Source organism: Ochotona princeps, chromosome 16 (assembly GCF_030435755.1).
Source record: "Ochotona princeps isolate mOchPri1 chromosome 16, mOchPri1.hap1, whole genome shotgun sequence".
Lineage (NCBI taxonomy): Eukaryota > Metazoa > Chordata > Mammalia > Lagomorpha > Ochotonidae > Ochotona > Ochotona princeps.
In genome coordinates this window covers 26,052,720-26,058,904 of record NC_080847.1, presented here as the reverse complement: position 1 = coordinate 26,058,904, position 6,185 = coordinate 26,052,720, and the positions used below count along the sequence as shown (strand labels likewise).

The 6,185-nt window shown below is 39.7% G+C and overlaps 1 non-coding gene across 1 annotated transcript; it reads left to right on the top strand.

Annotated features, from left to right (window-relative positions):
- Positions 1–600: 600 nt before the first annotated feature.
- On the top strand, positions 601–729 carry LOC118757721 (small nucleolar RNA SNORA1). The gene has a single exon (XR_004995334.1). It is a non-coding gene; the product is annotated as a small nucleolar RNA SNORA1 (small nucleolar RNA).
- The last annotated feature ends 5,456 nt before the right edge of the window (positions 730–6,185 follow it).

Here is a 6,185-nt window from a genome sequence, read left to right as displayed (position 1 = left end):
TGGCAAAGACTCACAGCAAGACCTGTTAGTCCTCAGTCTCTCTCAGCCTCAGTTTGCTGTCCACCCAAAGTAGTGGCCCACTTCCTGAAGGGTTCTAAGTCTTGCACAAGATGGAGTTATCACACAAAAGGATTTATTTATGGCAAATATAGAGAGCACAGGAAATTCCCACAGCCAGGACTTAGAGAGAAGTAAATATGCAGAAGGCAAAGTCCTGATCATCAAATGTAATTTGGGGACAAACTCACACAGGCACAATTTACAGACAAGCTCCAATATAGACCGTTATGCTGACAAGCCTTGAGCCCCTCCTGGGGTGGAGATCTTAGCATGAAAAGGAAGCAATGGGAAGAAAAGAAGATGCAGCCACCACTTGGGATACCCCAATCCTACCTCTGAGGGCCTGATTCCAGCCCTGGCTGACCAATTTCCTGCTAATGCACCTGGGAGGTGACAGGTGATAACTCCTGTGCTCAGAGTTCTGCCACCTGTGCAGGAAGCCCAGCTGGAGCTCCTGACTTTGGTTTAAACTATCCTAATACAGCCTTAGCTGTTGCAGCCATCTGGGGAGTAAACTACAAGATGGAAGATACAGAGAGGAGCCTAATTCTAGATGACAAGTGGGCACTGTTGACTATGGTATCCAAAAATTGTCAGTATGTGAGACATAGATTATGCTTCCATAAAAGCGTAGGTATTCCAGTGGTGACAAGGAGCTCTGTCATATTTTAGGGGGAAAATTAAGCAAAAATACAGCAAAGGGTCACCTGGGCTACTTTCTAACCCTCTGCAGAGGACATTCTTACAGTAGGGTCCAGACCAGGCCATAGTGGCTGAGGATTGAATCTCTCTATGGAATGTGATTAAAAACCTGGGGTAACTTTGGGGAACCTCCAGAGCTTTGAGGGTCTTAAAACCATCACAGTCATGTCATTTGAGTTACCTGGGGCATTTAGCTGGTAACAAATCCTCCCATCTGTGACATTTCATTCCAACTTCCTGCTTAATGATTTCATTAAAAAGGATGAAATGAAATTATGAATGTGAGAATATTTTGCAGATGGTAAAACATCCTAAATGTGGAAGAGGTTATATTACCTTTCATATTGCTGGCTGGATTTTTCATTTTTCGAGATGGTATCTTGAACTCCGTGAAAGCAATAGACCACACCACGACTGACTCCTCAGCATCCAAGACTATCCTGGAAAAAGACAACACCATCTTCAAGGGAGAACCTCGGCTGAAGTCAGGAGGCAGGTACTCCAGGTCTCCCACATGGGTGGAACGGCCTCCACTTGGGTCATCACCTACTGCCTCCAAGGCTGTATGACTTCGGGCAGGAAACTGAAGTCAGAGCAGAGCCAAGTTCTGAGTCCGCACACTCTAATATGGGATTTGAGCATCACAATTGGGATCACCAAATGCTTGCCTCAAGATCTGTGATTTGTGATAAGCTTTCTAGCTTTCCTAAATGAGTACCTTTCTGTAATATGTCAATGAAAGAAGCCAGGAAATATGAGTTTTTAATAGCATTTTCCTGGGAAATGACTGCAGGTCTTATCGTGTGGGTCAGATTTGTCTTAGGTATTTGCATGTGTCAAATTTTGATTCTTTGCTGTATTCCTTTTTTTTTTTAATTTTATCTGAGTCAGTTGGAAATTTGCCATTCAAATTCACTTTTATACTGGGTATTCTGAAATGATTAACCAATACAAAAACTGTTCGGGGGGTTATTCTGGAAACAACATGTAAAGGAAGCTACGGGAGTTAAGTAATAACCAAGGTCAGGGTAAAGCTGATGTATTGTTTTTAGCTATTTAAATTCCCCAAATATCATCCTAAAATGTCTAAAATCAAATCACTTACTTAAAGATCATAGGAAACAATAAAAGTGGAGTATGCCAAAACTGTAGACCTACTTCCAATGTCTATTGAGACAGAAGTCAAGGTTGACAGGGATTTAATAGAGTCAGATAAAGCCCTTGTCAGAGCAATGAAGCAGCAGGAATACAAAGTTCGGGATCACTGGCCCGAGGGCAGGCACTTAGCTCCCACATTTGTTTATTCTTCTGTAAAGTGCAGAGATAATACTACAATATGTGCTTTTGCTCTATGATGCTATACATAGGAACACAGTTTCAAAAGTATGAAGCCTTGTGGTCATGCCAGTTATCTTGGTTACAGTCACATACAATTCTTTTTCTTTTCTTTTTAAGAGTTCTATTTATTTGAAAAGCAGTTACAGAGAGAGAGAGAGAGAGAGAGAGAGGGACTACTCATCCATCCACTGATTCACTCACCACATACCAGGAATTTCAACCAGGTCTCCATCATGGGTAGCAGGGGTCCATGCATTTGGTCTGTCTTCTTGCTGCTTTTCTAGGCATGTGAGCAGCAAGATGGATTGGAAGTTGAACAGCGGGGACTCAGACCAGCGCTCATGTAGGATGCTGGTGTCACAGGCAGCAGTATAACTCATTGTGTCAAAATGCTGGCTTTGTGAGAATTGAAGGAGTTATTTGCATTTTACATTGGCTACCTATGTAACAGAGTTTCATATGCAATAGCAAAATATAACTTCTGCATTCTAATTACTATATATTGGAAATGCTTTGCACAGAGCTGTTAACTTCAGGTCCGCTGTTCCTTGGGAAGCATGAGGATTCAATTCAAGGTGGTTTTTTTCTTCTAAAATGTGCCCTGTATGTTTCTTTCCATGATAACATATGTGTGTGGATGTTACACACGTGCATAAAAAAATTTGCCTTTCATCAAATTGCCAAAGAGACCCATGGCTTACTCTTTCACTCTCAATATGGGGCATTACATGTGTCTAAGTAATGCAATTGTCCTATTATGTTCAGCAGAAAAAAAGGAGCATGCTATGAATCCGAAAGCTAAAGACTTCCACTGCAACCTTGATAGAGGCTAAATTTAAACAATCCCTTTCTTTGAACCAATGTATATTACCGACTTGATTGAATTTCTTGATCATACTCCAAACGTAACAATCCTCCCAGCAACAGTAATGGGCCCTTTGACATATTTCTGCTGTATCAACAGACAGCCGTTTCTGATTTTAGCAGAGGATTCTTCCCCATCACAAACAAATCTCACACCAAAGCTGATAACTACTATGTTTGATTGGTGCATTCTCAACTCAGTCATGTTTAACCAATATCACACACACAGATAGCCAAGTGTCTTTGGTTCTTACATTCCAGGACTGTCATGTTTACTTTGAAGAAGTATGTTTCCTTTCCTCCTATTAGCTACTTGGTAAATAATACATTTTTGTGAACCAAAGCTGATTGCCATGGAGGCAGCTGAGCCTGAACAATAGAGCCGGAGTTTGAAATTTAGTGATACTTAAGATCTCACCACATCAGAGTGAGTGCTTCTTTTTCTTGATCATAATAATCAAAATGGACCTAGCCTAGGCTTCTTAAGGTAGAAAAGACTGGACAAAATGCCATTGCTGAGGATTTTTTAAACGGATTATATGCAAAATGCTCAGCTTTTTCTAAGCAGCATATGAATGCCTCAAAACCTCCACCCTTCAGTGCAGAATATTTTCATGATGCTGCAGTGTATGTCTGCATTCAGTATTATTTATAATTGGTATGCCTCATTTTAAAAAATAAAGCTTTTGAAAAAATATCTTCTGCAAAGCTCTCTGTGTCACAATTTATGGGTAGGACTACTTTTTAAAAAGGTAAAAATGTGTCTTCGTTAAGCTTAATGAAATCAATTTCCAATAAGGAGCTTTTAATCAATGGCTGATTCAACTGATTACAGTCAGCTAGAACAGACCTATTTCATATACATGACAATCAATAAAAATTATAAAAATGTCTTTAATCCTTTATTTCCTAAATTCCATCATCTGTGCTGTTGTTCGGTTGGTAAATATGGTGATCTATTGTGAAAAATCAGACAGTTGTAGGTTGAATTCATGGCCCAAATTAGCAACTTTGTAAAATAACTTTTAAGGCTCAACCTTAGTATTTGTTTTCTTTAAATGTAAATGCACATCTGTGCGAGTGTGTGCACACGTGTCAACACACACTGATGTGTGATATTCACACATTGTCACAGATAAGTTAATCTTGAAACTCCTTTTGTTTTCATTTAAAGTCAAAAAGTTTAGCTAGCATTTCAAGTTTAAATATCAGATTTTTTACAGCCAGAATGCAAACAGCACGAGGTGAAAAAGCAGTTGCTTCTTGCATACATTTGCCTGCAAAGCGTCTTATCTAGAGCTGACCCCATTGGCTGAGACCGTCTTCTCTTGTGCATTCTGCATGATTCGGTGTGTCACCTGTCTCTTGTTTGTCTATAGATTAGCACAAAAATGTCATTGCAAACTAAGTGAATAGGGCACAGCCTCAGCACCTGCCACTTTTAGAACTCTTTAGAAGATTCCCTTGTTTATTTTGTAGGCACCCAGGGGGGCACTTAAATAACTGCATTGAAACAAACAATACTGGTGATGATTAAGGAGGCTTTTCACATGAAAATTCACTTCAGAAAAATGTTTTGCAGATGTACTGAAGAAAACTGTATCACTAAGAACCACTCAAAATACTTTGGTGGACCAAAACACCTTTATATTTCTTCTGGCAACCTGCCAAGTTCACTGCCAGCTTGAAAAGAATTCTATAGCTGGAGGCTAGAGCAGAAAGTGCAATGATTTAAAAGAGAATTGGCTACAGTAAGAACGATAATGCCCTATATCGTTAAAATGCAACTGGCATCTTAGCCTCCCTACAGCTCTTTGAAAATGTGCTTACTCTTCAACTATTTACGAGGAAAAAATGCGGAGACAATTGAAATCACAGGAAATAAAAATTATTTTAAAAGGCTGAGACGTATTTGTCAAATGATTTATCAGCATCGCTTGTAAAATAATTGAATGTTCTCTACTGTTGAATGAATAAGAAATCCCTACATAAATTGGGCTCATTATGAAATCCACTCATTACACACAAACCTTTTTCATCATGCCCTAAATTAATTAATTAATACAAGCTGTAAACACAAAAATAGCTGCCTTAAAATTAAATGTGAACACAGATAGACAATGACTTTCTGTATTTCAACATTTGATTAAAGAGAGTGAGAGAGAGAGAGATCTTCGGTGACCTTTCTTTTCTGGGTAATCTTGGAAACAAGTATTTGGTCTGACAAGCTAAGGAAAAGAAGAGTCCATGAGCCAATTGAAAGATATCTCCTAGATCTTTGCACAAAATTCAAGAGAAACATCTGTCCAGTGGCTTAGATTTAGAATACACAACAAGGACATGCCTAAAGATTTTGCATTCAGCACATGCTACAACAATCCTTAATTCCTTCCTATGGGAGAACAAGTAAAATTCTCTCTTCAGCTGCAAAGAAGGAACTCTCTATTTAACTTGGCCCTTGTGCGTATGCAGATGACAGAGATGAAGTCAAGACCAGGAGGCTACAAAATGCAACACGGAGCTGTGAAAAGCAAGCATGTCAGCAAGTCAAATACACCATGGAGGAAATTCCTCCAAGTGTGACTTTGACCAGTCACCTTGGAGCTTAAAATTCCACCACCAGAGACGAATGCTTTCAGGTGGCTCCTGTCTCATAACCAGGAAATCTTTATCCAAGGTAGACATCCTTTCGAGTCATTAAGTCTTCAGGTATCTTTAGTACCAATTAGTTTTATCAATCCTTCGCTTCATGCCAGAGCTTAAATAAGCCATGCTGGTACCAGGCCTCAAGAGACTTAAGGCACAGGAGGAAACAGATGTGTAAATATAGCCTCCGCCAAGGTTTTAAAAGAGCTCTCACATAGGTGGGTATTATGCGCAGGAGGAACACTCATGAAGGAATAGTTTCCAGAGTTCTAATCAGATAAAGACTGAAGGACTGAGTCTTGGGTCACTCTAATCCAGACTCCCCATCTCTGTGTTCAATCGCCGTGCCCGTCTTCACAATCAGAGAAGAAGTTCTCAGTCAAACTGGGCCCATGCTAAGGATTTCTTTCCCCACTGTGCGGTTACTTGTGAAACATGGCTAAGATTTGACTTAAACAATCTAACATCAACAATTAAATTTAATAAGCATGTACTATTTTATCCTCTACCTCTGACTCCCAACCCCATCCACGTGCCAAAATTGCTATATGCAGGCTAGACCCACTTCCTGAGCT